The sequence below is a fragment of the Amia ocellicauda genome, chromosome 8 (assembly GCF_036373705.1).
Source record: "Amia ocellicauda isolate fAmiCal2 chromosome 8, fAmiCal2.hap1, whole genome shotgun sequence".
In the NCBI taxonomy this organism is placed as follows: domain Eukaryota; kingdom Metazoa; phylum Chordata; class Actinopteri; order Amiiformes; family Amiidae; genus Amia; species Amia ocellicauda.
The window spans coordinates 1,399,016-1,419,154 of NC_089857.1; the positions used below are offsets into that span (position 1 = coordinate 1,399,016).

Below are 20,139 nucleotides of genomic sequence, written 5' to 3' on the forward strand. Positions count from 1 at the left end.
TGTCTTGGTTGTGTCCAAACACATACCCAAGTATCCAAACAAAACTGTAGCTGAAATAATACCAAATAATAATACTTACAAATCCACCACAGGATCCAGTCCAATCTAAATGCGGGGTGGGGTCGGGGGTTGGGTCCGTAAAATGGGGGGGCATTATTTTTTCACATCAGAGAATGATTGACAATGTTAGAAAGATGAGAGTCTCAGCTTTCATAAGATACCAAACACGTGGTGAACAACATGAAGGTGAAGAGTACACTTCATATTAAACAGAAACACATAGTTTTTGTGCCCTTTTAAGGGTACCAGCGCCATCTGTTAGCTTAAGAGGTGAACCTGTAAATGCCATGAATGAAACATCATTCTTATTTTTTTTCAACTTAAAAATGTTGAAAATTGCAAAAGGGCCCCTTTATGAATATAGCCTATGAATAGTCTAATTGTCAAAATGAAATTCCTTTTAAAATAAACTACAACAGAGAACATTTTAGTGTATGTATGCAATCATATTCCCCCCTCTCTGCAATCACCCAGTTGACTTTGTCTCCTAGGCTTAGCTGTGCATCACTGGCCTTCTTATGTTTGTGTATCAGGAAACTTTGCTTTGCTTTGGGCATTATACAACACTTTGACGACCCTTCCCACCATGCACACACAAATACACAAATAGTTTTCTCTAAGAGACTAAACATTTCATATTTAATGTGACAGTTTCACTCAGTTATTATCTGCTGACTCATCCTGCAAACTCAACATCCTTTGCAAAAGACTCAGGGATATTACAAGCAATTAAGATTCCATAAGAAGATATGGACAAGATATAATACATTATCTTATTGTATTAACCTAAACCTTGCCACAGTCTCTGTCCCCAACCAAAACAGTATTAAATGCAGAAACACAGGCAGAAAGGGCATTTCTGATAATTGCTTGATGAATCTCTAATATGGCTGTGCTTTTATATCTGAACTTCAGAGCTCTGAAGCTGTGCATTGGGCTTCTGTGGTATTATATTCCAGCTGAAACTACACTGCTGTTGTGAAACGTCTCCTGTCCCACAAGAGTAAAACAGCTGGCAATTAACAGCAGCATTTCATATTCCATTACAGGAAACAGAAATAGAAATAAGCAAACAATTAATGTGGGACTGTATCAAAAGAGATTTCCCTTCTCAGATATTAAAGATACGGAAATGCATGCTCAACATGTATTATCATGGATGATGACACTGTACACAATCATAATTATTATTTATTCACTTTTGTATTAAATACATGAAAGAGTAAGACTCGCCAACAGTAATGTGTGATCTCAATAGTGGTCCCGGCTTACATTGTTTACATCATGGACATGTAAAGAATAATGCAAGTAAGTCTGACTCAGAAAATATATATTTAATTTAAGTTTTTGACTTTGGAGGATGACCGGGGTGATGATACATAGGTAGGGGATCTTTTCTGTTTATGGCTATTTGCTTTTCATTATACAATAATTTTGCAGAGCCTGCTGTACCAGAGAGGGTAAATGTGAACATTGAAAGTTTATCCATAATGAAATATATACCCTTGAGTAGGAAATTGGATTTCTGGCATAATTTGTCTTTTTCAGTTTCAGTTTCATGGAGTCTGACTCGAAGCCATAATGCTATAACATAATCACATAAGCAACAGGAATGATAGCATCTCTATTTAAACCAATATAAGCCTATATCAAGGTTTATTTATGTATTATCGTATTTACAATAGTATTAACCATTTGATTCACATTTTAATATTTGTGTACTTAACACAGTCAGGGTCATCACAGATACTCTGTACACACAGTAGCCTACACATAGTATTGCTTCCACATGTACCCTGCAAAATTAATAGTTTTAATAAACTTTAACACCCGTGATTTACAACTGTGTGTCATTCCTAGAGCAAACAATAGTTACAATAATTGTGGAATTATAATTGTTTACCAGGGATCTGGATAGCTCGGAAGCTGGTTATGTAACCTAGTCGTAACCTATTTTTTTTACTGCCAACCATAGTTCATTACATTAAAAATGATCGCTATAATATAAATGAACATGATTTTATCTGAAAACCTGGATCTGACATGTAACATTCGTGGCTCAGAATAACAACCCTTAGTATTCTCATTTTGAATGAAAAACAGGGGTCAGGGGTTGCCTTTCTGATATTATATTATAAGCCAAAACTTGAAACATGTTGTTCAAATGGTGTTGTTAAAACTAAGTGATCTAAGGATCACATTCAGTATATTTTTTAATGTTCCCAAATTTTCAGCTTCAACCACATTGCTGGGGAGTTTGTTCCAGATTGTAACAACTCTCTGTGTGAAGAAGTGTCTCCTGTTTTCTATCTTGAATGCCTTGAAGCCCAGGGTGCATGTGTCCCTGCTGATCTGGAAAAACTCCTCTGGTTTGAAGTGGTCGATGCCTTTCATGATTTTGAAGACTTGAATCAAGTCCCCACAGAGTTTTCTCTGTTCCAGGCTGAAAAGGTTGTTCCCTTTTCACCCGCTAATAGCAAACTACAAACCTGTACATCATAGCAGTTACATTTATGGTTAGAAGAAAGTGGCATCTTAATAAAAACTACAGTTTTACAGTTCTGTAATTTTCTATTAGCGGGTGGGTCAAAGTTTTGATTTAATCCCAGCCCATGTTTTAGTAATCTATTCGAATTTTTTGAACATGCAACTGCAGCTGCAGATCACATGAAAGCATATGATATTATATACTTAGATTTCCAAAAAGCTTTTGATAAGGTTCCACACCAAAGACTGATCCTCAAATTGGAAGCTGTAGGCATTCAGGGTAATGTAAGTAGATGGATTATGAACTGGTTGATGTATAGGAAACAGAGGGTGTCGATAAGAAGAGTTGCTTCTAACTGGTGTGAGGTTGTTAGTGGAGTTCCACAGGGATCAGTACTAGGGCTTGTGCTTTTTCAAATCTATATTAATGATGTGGACTCTGGGATAGTCTGTGTCAGTTAGCAAACTTGTCAAATTTGCAGATGATACTAAAATAGGTGGCTCAGCAGATACAATCTTGGCAGCACAGGCTATTCAAAGGGGCTTAGATAATATTCAGTTGTGGGTCGACACCTGGCAGATGAAATTCAATGTGGACAAGTGCAAGGTATTACATGCAGGTAACAAAAATGTGGGGAAGCAATAAAAAAGGCAAACAAGAATGTTAGGATATATTGCCAAAAGCGTAGAATTTAGAACAAGGGAAGTAATGTTAAGACTGTACAATGCACTAGTTTGGGCTCATCTGGAATACTGTGTACAGTTCTGGGCTCCACACTTTAAGAAAGATATCACTGCTCTAGAGGAAGTTCAGAGGAGAGCAACCAGACTTATTCCAGGTCTGAAGGGAATGTCCAAATGAGAGACTGCGGGAACTAAACCTTTTCACCCTGGAACAGAGGAGACTGTGTGGGGACTTGATTCAAGTCTTCAAAATCATGAAAGGCATCGACCACATCAAACCAGAGGAGCTTTTCCAGATCAGCAGGGACACACGCACCCGAGGACACAAATGGAAATTGGGCTTCAAGACATTCAAGACGGAAAACAGGAGACACTTCTTTACACAGAGAGTTGTCACAACCTGGAACAAACTCCCCAGCGATGTGGTTGAAGCTGATAATTTGGGAACATTTAAAATCAGACTGGAGAGGATCCTCGGATCAATCAGTTAATGGAACCAAACGAGCACAATGGGTCGAATGGCGTCCTCTTGTTTGTAAACTTTCTTATTTCTTATGTGCATTGTACAGTCTTAACATTACTTCCCATGGAGATGGAGAAAGTGAGGAGTCCACATAGACTCCTAGGTCTTTCTCATATGTTACTTCTTCAAGTTCTATTCCTCCCATAGTATAATTTTAGTGGTCATTTTTGTTACTTGCATGTAATACCTTGCACTTGTCCACATTGAATTTCATCTGCCAGGTGTCGGCCCACACTTGAATATTAGTCCCTCTGAATAACCTGTGCTGCTGAGATTGTATCTGCTGAACCACCTATTTTAGTATCATCTGTAAATTTGACAAGTTTGCTAACTATCCCAGAGTCCAGATTATTAATATAGATTAGAAAAAGCACAGGCCCTAATACTGATCCATGTGGAACTCCACTAACAACCTCACTCCAGTTAGAAGCAACTCCTCTTATCGACACCCTCTGTTTCCTATACATTAACCAGTTCATAATCCATCTACTTACATTACCCTGAATTACAGATTCCAATTTGAGGATCAGTCTTTAGTGTTGAACCTTATCAAAAGCTTTTTGAAAATCTAAGTATATCATATCATATGCTTTCATGTGATCTACAGTTGCAGTTGCATGTTCAAGAAACTCTAATACATTATAAAGACATGAATTGCCTAAACTCATGTTGACTATCACCAAGAATATGGTTTTCATTAAGATGCTCCTCTATTTTCTGTCTAATCATTTTTTTCCAAAGTTTTACAAGTAATGCAGGTGAGACTGATTGGTCTATTATTTCCTGGCTCAGTTTTGTCCCCTTTCTTGTGGATTTGTATGACATTTGCAGTTTTCAAATCAGGTGACACATCCCTTGTTCTAAGTGTCAATTGGAATATTTTAGTTAGTGGCCTATACATAATTTCCCTAATTTCTTTAAGTACTGTTGGAAATATAGCATCTGGCCCAGGTGATTTGTTAGTTTTTATTCTGCTAGTCCCTTTAGTACCTCCTCCTCATTTATCCTGATCTCTCTTAGAGTTTGACTGGACTGATTGGTAACCTGTGGAATGTTATCTGATTTTTTATTTTGTAAAAAAAACCTCTAAAATACTAATTTAGAACATCTTCGATTGGGTTCCAACAGAAGTGCGCTGAAACCCCCCTTGGGCAGTGCTTCTGACTTGACTTGTTTAACACACTGCAGGTTATATGTAATACAATTGCTCTCATGTTTGTTTTATTTGAACTATTGACTTGTGTTCACAGTTACCATGAGTGGTCTGGTGTGCGGTGTGTCAGACTACCGATGATACTGGTCAGTCAGTTCTCGCTTGGGTAAATATTTTTTTTAAATATCATCCAGCTACTGTCCAGTGACCTTCATTCAGGCCCTTTAAAGCCTAATGGAAACATGGTGTTGGAAAAATTGGCACCTTTGGAGAAGCCCTGTTTTTTAGCAACCGTCAGGCCAAGAGTACACTACTTTTCAACATTTCAACTATCTCTGTTGTTGAGGTACAGAAGAAACATATGAACAATCAATCAGTATACTAACTATACTTAATATAAAAAAGTTACATAAAGGGTGTGTAGACTATTTATATTTTTCAAATAAAGTACAGGCTCTACAGCATGTTATAACTCCCTCAATGCTGGAAGAAGTAATGCATTTAGGTGAAGTCTGTATAGGGCTAAAATTGTTTTGGCTGCAAAGAGGTTGATGTCTCTAGGAGACACTGACAGACCCTTCCATTTTGTTTGATGTATCTACAGCCTGGCAGAAGCAAATAGACATTTCTCTTAAATCAAAGCTTTCTGTTGTAAAATACTGAAGAACGGATACATTTTCCTGTTACAGAAGATGTTAAATTATCCCCCTCAATAATGTATGCACATAGGCATAGGGGATACATCCCCACCCAGTTCTGAAACAAAACCTACGCCCCTGGTATAAAGCATGGAACATACACTGTAATGAATGTATGTGAACCTGCAAAAGGCAGCGTACATAATAAAGTACAATATAATCAAGATTTTGTGTGATATATTCTGGCAGACCTTTATTCTTATTAGTAGCATCTCTGTACAGGAAGCAATGTCCCTGGATCTGTGAGGAAATTGCTTCAAGAGGCCTTTAAGTCAAACCTCCTGACAGTCAGTGGGTGTCCTGGAACTGACTTATTTTTTAACCTCAATTCTGTTCTCATTAAACACTGAATTATATAAAAGTAGTCATAAAAATGGTGGGTGTACTGCTGGGCAGAGCAGTAGATTCAAGTGTGGGAATGGAATGCCTGCAGGAGCTGCCTCTTTAAATACAGCTCTGCATGTCAACCATTCACACACAAAAAAAAAACTAAAAAAAACTTTTGCATAGAAAACACTGTGAGCTCATTCAGGGGTATTTTGATGAGAAAAAGTTACAATGCAATTCTATCAGAATAGTCCTCTTCAATAAGTTTAAATTAAGTTATATTTTAAAGACAAATTTTATTGACAACCAGTCTATACTCCATCTAGTTTTTCTTTCCAAACCTAAATACAGAAATTACAACATAGTCCCGCGACATGACAGTCAACAGTAAATTCACTGAGAATGCAGTAGAGACTTGGCCTGTTCAGGTGGCAACACACTTATCACAGTGGCCTACAGCAGAGTCCCTCAGAGCTACACAGGAATGCACACTGCACTTCTGGGCCTGGCAGTTGGTCTACATCAGATGATTAAATAGCTGTGGCTTAAACATGTGTTACAGCAGTTCATGGCTTCTCCCTGTACTAAGGTAGCTCTGCTCTCTCTTCTGCGCAAATACCTTAGGAGCTGTAGAGCTTCACACAGGCAGCAACACCCATAGCTCCTGAAAAAGAGAGAGGCTGTATAGTACCCCTCCAATTCGGCTGAGGGAAAAACAGTGAAGACGGTGTTATTATTTTCTCCTCTAAAATCATGGATGTGCACAACCTCTTCAGCGACCACCCTTCCATCCTATCTCCCCTACATCTTCTACTAACCAACCTTCTTTTTCTTTGTTCTCACCTCTCCCTGACTCTGAGCTCTCCTCTCTGCTACAAAGCTACAGACCCATCACGTGGGCCCTCCATCCCCTCCCCTGCATTATTTAAAGAATGCAATATTCCCAGTTCATAGCTAGCAGTTTAATGCATTTCTTGTTTTATAATTGCAGGCTCTAACTCCATTCATGAGTAATACGGTAACAAACAAAATATTAAAATATTCAAAATGTACTTTTATGTAAATAGTTTCTTATAAACTGCTCATATCAACAAACTAACATAGGCAAACATATGAAACAAATGCATTATTCCAGGTTAGTATGCTAAAAACACCAGCATATCAATATGGCAGCTCTAAAGCTGGCACATTCTCGCATGTTTTCCCCGGTCTCACAAAAGCAGAGAGCAGATTCCTGTTGCTGTAACTGAAGGCATTTGGTTGATTCCCAAATATTCCCTAAGGAGCCTGGCTAAGCAATCAGCCTGCTGTAGACTGGTCAAGGGAATCCTACACAGGATTCCCCTACTCCTTCTCTCTCTTCCTTTAACACTTTCTTTCACTCCTCCCTAATCCCCACACCATCTCTCTCTCAGCACTGCTGTCCCAGGTTTTTTTAGTTTTTAATAACAATGCTTATTTATATGTGTCCAAGAGAAGCTTCCCAAGGTTTCAATTATCTCCTCTAACTGCTTATTGTCTTTTCACCCACCCCCATCTCCTCCTCTTCTTCATTCTCTCCACCCTGAGCTTTTTTGAGATGTTAACATAATGAAAACAACATTAAAGGCATAATGGACAAGTTACATTATTATGTATTTACGTATTTATTTGCAGACAGGCAATTTGCAGTGGTCACAAGAAACATTTTTCAAAGCAATACAAACAACAGTAAAATGGAGTTTCACGGGCAAATCAAGACAGAGAGAACACCAGGCGAGTTTAGTGGGGCTTCAGCCACCCTATATTTTCTCCCAGCTCCACTAAAAATTCTACAAACAAATTTTTAAATCCATTGATAAGTTATTGCTCATAGAATACAACGGTCAGTAATTTTGTATGCGGCCAATCGCCTTCTTCATTTATGTAACTATCGGAGTTGGCCTTGGTGTTAAGGGATAGTGAGTCGTTAATCAGGAGATGCAATTGCTTATAAAGTAGCATGCTATACAAATTTGTTTCTCATTGATGGATACATGAAAGTATATGCAGAGATGAAGAAAGAGTCAATAGCCAGGTGAGAGACAATGAAATGGCAGATTTTCAGACCATCCAGTGTTTTCATCTTTTAGTAAAGAGTAAAATTTCTGTCACATATACAATTAGTAATGTATAGCTGTGATATTATCAGATTAAAGAGATACCATACCTTAAAATCAGACATTGGCAATATTTTTAACTCTAACATAGTCTTTTGTCAATAAAAATCAAATCTGTGATGCATTTTAGACACCACTAATATGACTATTCCTCACAATTCCAAGTGAAATAGAGTTCGGTCCATAAATATTTGGACAGTGACACAACTGTCATCATTTTGGCTCTATATGCCACCACAATGGATTTGAAAGGAAACCATCAAGTGTAGACTTTCATCTTTAATTTGAGGGTAGTTACATCCAAATTCAATGACAACTACAGATAAACTGTTCATGCAAATCTAGAACTACTTGTGTGTTTCATAAGCCCTTGCTTTTTCATTTGGAGACAAGTGTGTGAAGGGGGTGGGAGCCGCTATTTCGTCTGGGTTCTGGGGGAGCCGCTATTTTGCTTGTATTTTTTTAATCATTTGGCAAGCCCCTCAGAGACATCCCACAATCGACTGGTAGCTCGCAATTGCCCAGTTGGGACTCCTGCAATAGATTAATCATTCAGCACAACAAATGGTGTAGGACTTCCCGTGAACCTTTGAAGTTTGGAAAAATACCTGCCACTGTTAAGGTGTTACATTAAGGTGTTTCATAAGCCCTTACTTTTAATCTATTGTTCATTTACTGGCTGGCAGTGTTAAAATAATTGTTACATTTTTGACAAAAAATATTATTCATTTGGAGACAAGTGTGTGATGGAAAATAACAAAATCGAAAATTGAATCATGACATTAGTATTGAGGTGTAGCATTAAGGTGTAGCATTTCACATTCTTGCTGCTAGTTATGAAGTCACTGAATGAAGTTTCCTGTTGTACAGCATGTTTTTAACCCCCTCTTCACCCCCGCCTTTCCTCATTGCCTGATGCCTGGTGATTTCAAGATTCTTAGCAGAAGAAGAAGCAGAGTGTGTAGATTCCACAGGAGTAGAGAGATCAGAAAAGGGGGAAGAGGGGAGGAAAATAAAAGAAGATCTGATTTAGAAAGATTAAGTTTAAATTCATGCAAAAAAGTACAGGTAGAGATTAGAGTCAGAAAGCAGAGGAAGATCATTTACTTTTTAATTCGTATTTTCAACTGCATAGAATTTTAGTCTGGTGTATGATATGGTTTTCCTATGGATTATAAAATAATTTAAATTTGTGAAAATAAGAAAATACATCACAGGATTGCGCTACCAGTTGCTAAAGTTCAGAGCCGTTAAACAACAAGGTTCAAGTAAATTAACCTAATTGTCTAAAAGAGTGTGTTTGTGTGTGTGTCTGAGACAAGTCTGTTATAATTTAACCAAGAACAGTACATGTCACACAGTTGTGCCAATGAAATGTAAGTGTATATAGAAACATAAGAAAATTACACAGTGTTAAAAAGGCTGCGAGAGAGATGAATGCGTATGCTGTACCTCTTTACACAGTCCAACTCAGGGAGCCAGACAGCATCAGTCAGGCAGATGCCATGATACTGTCAGTGGAGCTAAGGAGTGCCTGCCAGCCTGATTCTATAGCTACAGTCAGTACTCAGCACTTCTCGCTGTGCAGACAAAGGCTTAACTTATAAGGCTGAATGAAGTTTCCTGTTGTACAGCATGTTTTTAACCCCCTCTTCATCCCCGCTTTTCCTCATTGCCTGATGCCTGGTGATTTCAAGATTCTTAGCAGAAGAAGAAGCAGAGTGTGTAGATTCCACAGGACCTCATTCCAGGGCTTACTCAAGACGCATCTTTTCTGACAGTCCCTGCTAGATATCACTTCTCAGTTTTTATTATGCTTCTCACATTCTTGATTGTTTTCCTCCTTGTTCCCTTTCCCGTAGCCCTTGACTGTGACCCTACATCTTGACAGCACTTAGCTTTCACTGTCCAGGATGTAGGAAGTCACTTACTTTACTTGTATAAATTGTAAATTGGAATTTGTAAAATATTTTATTTTGAATTGTTATGTTTTAGCTAAATTGAATTTGTCCTTGTACTTAACTGTATTTTTGCACTTTGTTTGCACTTACGTTATGTTGTAAGTTGCCCTGGAGAAGGGCGTCTGCCAAGAAATAAAAATAATAATAATAATAAGGCTGGTAAAACTGAAAGGCAAACCTTATTCATTAAGACACTTCTGACACTAAATCAATGTGCAATAATGAGTAGAGAGGTGATGTAGGGCAGAGTTAAATTTGTGGTAAACGGTGCATAGATCCCTTTATTTAACTCCACATGGAGGCCTTCTACTGTTGCGTAGGGGGGTGCTGGCTTTTTGAATCAGCCAGGATGCAGCAGACCTGAGGGACAGACACAGCCAAACTGAGATGGAGGGGAACAGCACACAAAATGAGAGTAGCCAACTACCAGCTATTACCCAGACTGCCGTCATTTTTTTAAATACTTAATGCCAGAGGGTTGGGAGTTTCTCTATGGTCACAGCTCAAAGTTCCATATTAAAACGATTCAGTGTTAATGGAGTCTGTGAATGGTTGTCATGATAACTCACAGTTCAGATAACAGACAATCCCAAGGCCAAATTTCAACCAAGAATCGGGAGTTCGGGTCCACCGGCCCATATTTATGTCTAAATCAACATATTGAAATAATTTAGTCAGCAAGCACTGTGCCGTCATGATGAAGTATTGGTAAAAATATATACAGACGTGCTCAAATTTGTTGGTACCCTTACAGCGCATTGAAATTATGCTTCATTCCTCCTGAAAAGTGATTAAATTAAAAGTTATTGTATCATGTATACTTGCATGCCTTTGGTATGTCATAGAATAAAGCAAAGAATCTGTGAAAAGAGATGAATTATTGCTCACTCTACAAAGATATTCTAAAATGGCCTGGACACATTTGTTGGTACCCCTTAGAAAAGATAATAAATAATTGGATTATAGTGATATTCCAAACTAATTAGTTTCTTTAATTAGTATCACTCATGCCACTGTGCCATTTGGTATCATTGTGTGCACCATACTGAACATGGACCAGAGAAAGCAAAGGAGAGAGTTGTCTGAGGAGATCAGAAAGAAAATAATAGACAAGCATGGTAAAGGTAAAGGCTACAAGACCATCTCCAAGCAGCTTGATGGTCCTGTGACAACAGTTGCAAATATTATTAAGAAGTTCAAGGTCCATGGAACTGTAGACAACCTCCCTGGGCGTAGCTGCAAGAGGAAAATCAACCCCAGATTGAAGAGAAGGATAGTGCGAATGGCAGAAAAAGAACCAAGGACTACCAAAGATATACAAGCTGAATTTCAAGATCAAGGTACGTCAGTTTCTGATCGCACCATCGATCGCTTTTTGAGCGAAAGTGGCCTCCATGGAAGAAGACCCAGGAGGACTCCACTTTTGAAAGAAAAACATAAAAAAGCCAGACTTGAATTTGCTAAAATGCATATTGACAAGCCATAATCCTTCTGGGAGAATGTCTTTTGGACGAAAAAATGAAGCTTTCAAACAAAAGAACACCATACCTACAGTGAAACATGGAGGAGGCTCAGTTATGTTATGGGGCTGCTTTGCTGTGCCTGTCACAGGGTGCCTTGAATCTGTGCAGGTCACAATTAAATCTCAAGATCATCATGGCATTCTGGAGCGAAACATACTGCCCAGTGTAGGAAAGCTCTGTCTCGGTCGCAGGTCATTGGTCCTCCAACAGGATAATGACCCAAAACACACAGCTAAAAGCACCCAAGAATGGATAAGAACAAAACATGGGACTGTTCTGAATTGGCCTTCTATGAGTCCTGATCTGAATTCTATCAAACATCTATGGAAAGAGCTGAAACTTGCAGTCTGGAGAAGGCACCCATCAAACCTGAGACAGCTGGAGCAGTTTGCTCAGGAAGAGTGGGCCAAACTACCTTTTATTATTTTATTATTTACAATATTATGTTGAAAAAAAAAGCAAAGTCTGATTTCAATTAAATATGGAATAAACAATGGTGGATGCCAATTACCTTTGTCAGTTTCAAGTTATTTCAGAGGATATTGTGCATTCTTTGTTTTTTGTGGAGGAGTACCAACAAATTTGAGCATGTCTGTATATAGAGAGAAAGTTTTACACTGTTAGGGTTAAACTTTTTTCAAAATTGTAGACTATAGCTAATATAGCGCATACAAAAGGGATAGAGATTAAACAAAATACAAAGAATATGTAGAACTGCAAAGAGATTTTAAGAAAGAGACCTGGAAAGTAAAGAGGAAAATAGAAAGAAACAGCTCTTGGAGCTAAAACTAATGCAAAAAGTTTTGTCCAATACCACAACAGCAAGAGGTCAATAAAGGAGGAAGTGAAACAGATAAAGGGCAAAAATGGAACTATCTTGGAAAACTAACAAGATGCAGCAAATGTTCTAAATTAGTATTTCACAGAGGTTTTTACAAAAGAAAAAATGGATGACATGCCACAGGTTAACAATCAATCCAGTCTAACCCTAAGAGAGATCAGGATAAATTAGAAAGAGGTCCTAAAGGCACTAAGAGAATTAAAAACAAACAAATCACCTGGGCCAGATGGTATTTTTCTAACAGTACTTAAAGAAATGAGGGAAATTATTTATAGGCCACTAACTAAACTATACTAAATGACACTTAGAGCAGGGGATGTGCCAACTGACTGGAAGACAGCAAATGTCATACCAATCCACAAGAAAGAGGACAAAACTGAGCCAGGAAATTACAGACCAATCAGTCTCACCTGCATTACTTGTAAAATGTTGGAAAAAATAGAATGGCATCTTAATGAAAACCATATTCTTGGAGATAGTCAACATAGGTTTAGACGAGGCAGATCATGTCTTACTAATTTATTTGAATTTTTGTAACATGCAACTGCAGCTGTAGATCATGTGAAAGCATATGATATGATATACTTAGATTTTCAGAAAGCTTTTGAAAAGGTTCCACACCAAAGACTGATCCTAAAATTGGAAGCTGTAGGCATTCAGGGTAATTTAAGTAGATGGATTATGAGCTGGCTGATGTATAGGAAACAGAGGGTGTTGATAAGAGGAGTTGCTTCTAACAGGAGTGAGGTTGTTAGTGGAGTTCCACAGGGATCAGTACTAGGGCCTTTGCTTTTTCTAATCTATATTAATGATGTGGACTCTGGGATACTTAGCAAACTTGTCAAATTTCCAGATGATACTAAAATAGATGGCTCAGCAGATACAATCTCAGCAGCACAGGTTATTCAAAGGGACTTAGATAATATTCAGTTGTGGGCCGACATCTGGCAGATGAAATTCAAGGTGCAAGTGCAAGGTATTAAATGCAGGTAACAAAAATGTCCACTATAATTACACTATGGGAGGAATAGAACTAGATGAAGTATCGCAAGAGAAAGACCCAGGAGTCTACGTAGACTCCTCACTTTCCCCATCCAAACAATGTGGAGAAGCAATAAAAAAAGCAAACAGAATGCTAGGGTATATTGTCAAAAGTGTAGAATTTAAAACAAAGGCAGTAATGTTAAGATTGTACAATGCACTAGTTAGAGCTCATCTGAAATACTGTGTACAGTTCTGGGCTCCACACTTCAAGAAAGATATTGCTGCTCTAGAGGCAGTTCAGAGGAGAGCAACCAGACTTATTCCAGGTCTGAAGGGAATGTCCTAATGAGAGACTGAGGGAACTGAACCTTTTCACCCTGGAACAGAGGAGACTATGTGGGGACTTGATTCAAGTCTTCAAAATCATGAAAGGCATCGACCACATCAAACCAGAGGAGCTTTTCCAGATCAGTAGGGATACACGCATCCGGGGACACAAATGGAAATTGGGCTTCAAAGCATTGAAGACAGAAAACAGTAGACTTTTCTTCACACAGAGAGTCATCACAATCTGGAACAAACTCCCCAGTGATGTGGTTGAAGCTGAAAATTTGGGAACATTTAAAAATAGACTGGATAGGATCCTTGGATCACTTAGTTACTAATGGACACCAAACAAGCACGATGGGTCAAATGGCCTCCTCTCGTTTGTAAAGTTTCTATTGTTCTTATGTTATGTACTACCAGGTTCTCTCTCTCAGCAACACCACACTCCTCTGTAAACGTCTAGAATGAGGCATCATCTGCATCATAGCACTGAATCTCTGTGAATTAATTTCTGACAGTCAGAGTTCACACCTGCTCCCCTCACACGAAGCTTTCTTCCCACACATATTAAAACTGGTAGTAGACAGCATGATCACAATCTCTCCCTGTGACGCCGCCTCTTGCATCGGCTACATTTCTATTGCTTCCTCTAGGATATCATCTGATGATTTTTAAAAAGCGAGCAGAACTAAATAAGATTAAAGCTGCAATCTATTACAAAGACATGAGAGTTTCAGCAGTTTGAGAGCCCAGTTGTCATTAGGGATTCAGTCGGAGAAGACACTTTTTCAGACTGGTATCTTTAAGATGACTATCTGACCCTCAAGTCTGGGCTGGCAATACATTCTTCAGGCACAGCCTGCAAGCAGTTTTTCAGCAAACAAGTAAACAGAGGGACAAGGCTTATAGAGAGGGACCACTGCCATGCTCCTCCGGGACTGAATAACATAGCTCTCACAGATCATTCAACCTAAAACTATGTTTGTTACAACATGAAGCCTCAATGACTCTGGTTCCTGAGTCAATTTTGGACAAATCACCGAACAGGTAATGCACAACTGTCTCCGAGTGACACCAGACTCTCCAGGAAATATATACTTTTCAATATGGATCTTCACCAATGAGTCAAAAGTCTTTACTAAATATTTATGAATCACTGTTATTCACCATTGCTCTGAACTTGATACAGTGAAGGAGAAAGATATGCCATTCAGTCAGTGTGAGGAAGGCAGGGAGTGGGAGGGAGTGAGAGCCAATCAGGCAGAGAACTGTGAAGGAGGGAGTCTTTGAGTGAGGTTGTGTTCTGAATAAGTAAGAGAATGAAGGATGGAGAAGGTGAATGAGTCACTGAGTGCCATGGGAATAGCATACGCTGTCCTCTCTCAGTATGCAGTGTTGTGCAATAGACTCTGATCAGGCTGGCAGGTCCAGAGTCCAGCTGTAAATTGCTCCTTTGTTCCTCACCTCCATGTCTTTAACATCCCTGCTGATGAGACACTCACTAATCTGCCAAGCAACATGGCTGCCCCACAGATTAGCTAGTTGTTAGTTATTCTACTGTAGTATGATCCAACTTCCTCACTCCTATGGGGACAATGGCAAACTGATTAGAATTAATTCAGTCCAAGTTACTGAATGCTTAGTGCTTTATAAATACACTGGCCAGTTTAAGTGCTTTTTGGATCACACACACATTTCTGACTCTGGGAGCAAAGGCTCTCCTGTAGTTTGGCTCAGTATAAGGTTTTAAATCATATGTTGTCCATTTCAGTAGAACATTTGGTGTTGGCAAATTTACTCTGTCCAGGATTTCATCTTTAAAAACCTAAAATCTTCTACATTAGAAATTAGTTTCATATTCGCTGAGCCATTATTTCACCCTATGGCACCAGGGAAAATATCAACATGTATTTTGTAATTTAGCAATTTCCACCTACCTTGAACTACATTCATGATTTTGTGAATTAACTTCCAAGTCTTATAGTCTAATGCACCATGTCATGAAAAATTACTTCATATCTCATAATGAGGGCCCTGTGTTTTATGCAACTTCCTTTCTGCACTTCATTCCTTCCCATGTATTAAGTTTTCCATGAAGTCTGCGTAAAAAGAGATGTATTTGGAATGATATTTAGCAGAAGAATATCAAGTGCCCCATCATGTTATGCATGGCTCAGGTGGCAAATTTATGGGTAAAGTATAGACTTGTTGGATTTGGATACACTTCAAAATACAGGTACATTACACTGTAATTACATTATTAAATACATGTTGCATGCATGTAAGTAATGTTTAAATCATAACCAGGCCAGTAACTGTACTGTACAATTACTACATATAACAACATGACATTACACTTAATTACATTATGATTTATTTGAAAAACAATTGGTGTAGGTATACTATAAATACAGTGTACTTAATGTGGTGAATACATTTAATTACGCAATTACTATCATATTTAATTAGTGATATGAACTATATTGAATTCCACTTAGTTTCAAATGTCCCCAGATTATATGTAAAAGTATATCACCTCTTGATGAAAACTTGTTTAACCACATTTTAATTTAAACCTTGTAACTTAAAACTCTGTTCATTTTTATTATTAGGATTACATTTCTTAGCATACACTCTCATCCACAACTTATACCCATTGTTTTATACTTACAGTTACCCATTTATACAGTAGTGTCCCCCAACTGGTATTGAGCCCACAACCCTCCACACTGGAGTCCAGAGCCCTGACCGCAACACACACTGCTGCCCGTGTCAATGTGTATTGAACTAACATGAAGCATATTCCTCTAAGAAAGATACACACCAGTAGTATGGATAAACATTTGTAAATGTAATTACAATGTGTATCATGATAGTTCAAATATAAATATTGTAACTCAGTGTAATTCCTTTGGAAGTGTACTGTATTTTTAAGTGACACACTGTTCCCTGGTAATAAAAGGTAACTGGAATGTAGTTACATTGTGTGTCATGGCAATTACAATAAACCAATGTAATTGCCATGCCATTCCCCTGGAATTGTATTCCTCTTTTCATTTCCATTTTTTTTTCTGGTTATAAAAGTTGGCCTATTGTTGATTTCAAGTATAGTCTAAAGATAAATAACAAGTTACACAAAATAAATTATACTCATCTGTGTACATAATGCTATGTATTGTTACCTGTAATTAAATTACATTATTTTTGATTGTGATGATTCTGACTACATAGGTGTGGTGTAGGTCTGTTGATGTTTCTTTTAACATATCAATTTGTTAAATTACCATTTATACTAATCATAATACGTTATTATTTTTCTAATAAGTCAAAGTACAATTTGTTGATTTCTTAATTCAATTACTGTGCAGGATGGAGGGATATCTAGTACATAATGGTTGAATTACAATTTAAAAGGTTGCATACAACGCAGGGCCTTACTCATAATACATGACCATCTCAGTCCCAGAACTACACCAAAGCAGCACATAAGTCTGAACAATTCTTACAATGGCCACCAAGCTATCAACGATAGATCTGGTTCCAGAGTTGTCAAACTTGGCAAATATTCTCTAATCATGCTAAAATGACTAAAATGCCAGTCAGCACCCCAGTAATTATTTCAGTACAATATTTTGTTGAATTATGACACTACCCACCACCTATATATAAGTTTATAACAATTGTATTTCTGTGATGAAAAATGTTAACATTGCTGCTAAAATGTTTTCTTTCTTACCAGACAACGTGTGTCCTAGAAATCTGGTCAATTTATTGTAGAATATTTTAAAAACTTCATGTGATATGGTACTCTAAAAAATACAGTAATATACAAGCAAATTCTATGCAATCTATGCAGGATTGGCAATGTCTGTTTACCTTAAAAAATTGAACCAATAAAGCAGAAATGCAGAAACCAGTACTGTAAAACTACAAAACCACTAGGTATTATACAGTTAGGTCCATAAATATTTGGACAGTGACACAATTGTCATCATTTTGGCTCTTTATGCCACCACAATGGATTTGAAAGGAAACAATCAAGATGTGCTTTAAGTGTACACTTTCATCTTTAATATGAGGGTAGTTGCATCCAAATTGGGTGAATGGTGTAGGAATTACACACACACATTTATATGTGGTCCCCCCAATTTTAGGGGCTCAAAAGTATTAGGACAAACTAACATAATCATGAATTAAATTGTGAGTTTCAATACTTGGTTACTAATAATTTGCAGTCAATGACTGCCTGAAGTCTTGAACCCACAGACATCACCAGATGCTGAGTTTCTTCCCTGGAGATGCTCCGCCAGGCCTGTACTGCAGCTGTCTTTATTACATTTACATTTACATGTCTTTATTACAGGTACATTATTAAATAGAAAGAACACACTGGTGAGCTCAGGAACACGCAAAGGCCCAGAAGACCATGAAAAACTGTGGTGGATGACAGAATAATTAGAACATAAGAACATATGAAAGTTTACAAAGGAGAGGAGACCATTCGACCCATTATGCTCATTTGGTGTCCATTAATAACTAAGTGATCCAAGGACCCTATCCAGTCTATTTTTAAGTGTTCCCAAATTTTCTGCTTCAACCACATCGCTGGGGTGTTTGTTCAGATTGCGACAACTCTCTGTGTGAAGAAGTGTCTCCTGTTTTCTGTCTTGAATGCCTTGAAGCCCAATTTTCATTTGTGTCCTCTGGTGCGTGTGTCCCTGCTGAACTAAAGGCAGTTAGCAACGGTGGGATTATTTCTCTGGTGAAGAAAAACTCCTTCACAACAATTGGCCAGATCAAGAACACCCTCCAGGAGGTAGGCATATCTATGACAAGAAAATACTTCACCAGAGTAACTACAGAGGGTTTACCACAAGATGTAAACAGGAAACAGCAAGACCAGAATAGAGTTCTGTCTAAAGAACCCTGTACAGTTCTGGAACAACATCCTATGGACAGATGAGACAAAGATCAACTTGTATCAGAATGATGGGAAGAGAAGAGTATGGAGAAGGGCTCATGGATCAATGGACACCAAATAAACATGATAGGTCGAATGGCCTCCTCTCATTTGTAAACTTTCTTATGTTCTCATGTTTTCTTATACAGATGATCAGGGGAAAATTATGAAAAGCACACTTAATATAACTGAGGAAACTTATATTTGTTACTTAACACCAAGTCAATGCACCAACATTACTAAGTTAGTATGAAGAAACTGTATGGTGTATTGTTTTATCAATGCAAGTTTCAAGAATTATGGGATACAGGTGTCATGTCACATGCTTGATAGCCTATATGAAAATAATATTCTCAATTCTCCCACAGGAAAAGTTAAAAATAGATATACTGAGAAATGATCCTGGGGCCGGTTGCATAAATATAGAGTAAGTCTTTGTCTTAGTATGATAATAAGTCCTACTAATGATAGACACTCCGTTAAGTCTGTGTGTTGCATAAAAGTCTTTCCTTAGACTGGTCTTACTTTGTCAATTACGCACTGCATTCTGGGAATTTTAAGACACCCGAAGGAAAAAAAAACATGGCGGACGTCTCTCTAAAACAGCGATGATCACAGTTAACTGATAATCTATGCTAGTTATTTAAATATAATGTAGAGAAATGTATCAATTGTTCGCTATTTTTGGAAACTTTCATTAACGCATTCAAACACAAGGCATGGGATAAACCGTTGTGTGTGCGCTGTGAGGTCTGTAAAGACGGATCAACGATTAAGTAATGCTAATGTAGGAGGAAACATCCGCGTACTGAACGCAAAGCAGCGCAGTTTATTATTATTATTATTATTATTATTATTATTATTATTATTATTATTATTATTATTATTATGTATTCCTTTGCCATGCGCCCTTATCCAGGGCAAATTAGGATAGCACATAGCAAAACAAAAGTGCTAAATACAGCACAAAATTACAAATCGGTCTAAATACAAATTAAAGTTTCGAAATTACAGAAGTGCAGGTAAAATATACAGTTGGTTATTGAAGTGTATCGGGAGGGGTCTCGTTGTTTGAGGGGATTGCAGGGGGCGGGACAGGAGGTGTGAGAGCCGGCGGGAGGCTCCGCCTGTCAGCGTCAGTGTCGCAGTGATTCGGGCAGCACTTCCAATGGAAAGACAGACTTAAGTTCCAAGTTAGCCTGGGAGTGAGGAGGCTAACTTTTCAGGCTAAGTCTTAGTCAGTCTTAATTTTTATGCAACTGACTAACTTGCATACAGTAGTCTAACTGTCAAATTAAGACCAGTCTAATGGTTTAGACCAGTCTAATATAGTTCTATGCAACCTGGAGTGTTACTGAAAACAGTAAACAGAACCAACGTGCCATATGTAGGATGGATTAAAGTTAAGTTTCAGATCACAAAAGACAGTGATGCATTAATAGTGACTTTCCTTGTTATTACAGACCATCATTG

At 37.9% G+C, this 20,139-nt stretch overlaps 2 protein-coding genes across 3 annotated transcripts in view; one reads left to right on the forward strand and one right to left on the reverse strand.

Moving 5' to 3' along the window:
* Positions 1 to 20,139, reverse strand: part of LOC136755306 (dedicator of cytokinesis protein 2) — a 435,882-nt gene that overhangs the window by 113,443 nt on the left and 302,300 nt on the right. The gene's annotated exons all lie outside the window — the stretch shown is intronic.
* Positions 1 to 20,139, forward strand: part of LOC136755307 (uncharacterized) — a 95,588-nt gene that overhangs the window by 4,813 nt on the left and 70,636 nt on the right. The gene's annotated exons all lie outside the window — the stretch shown is intronic.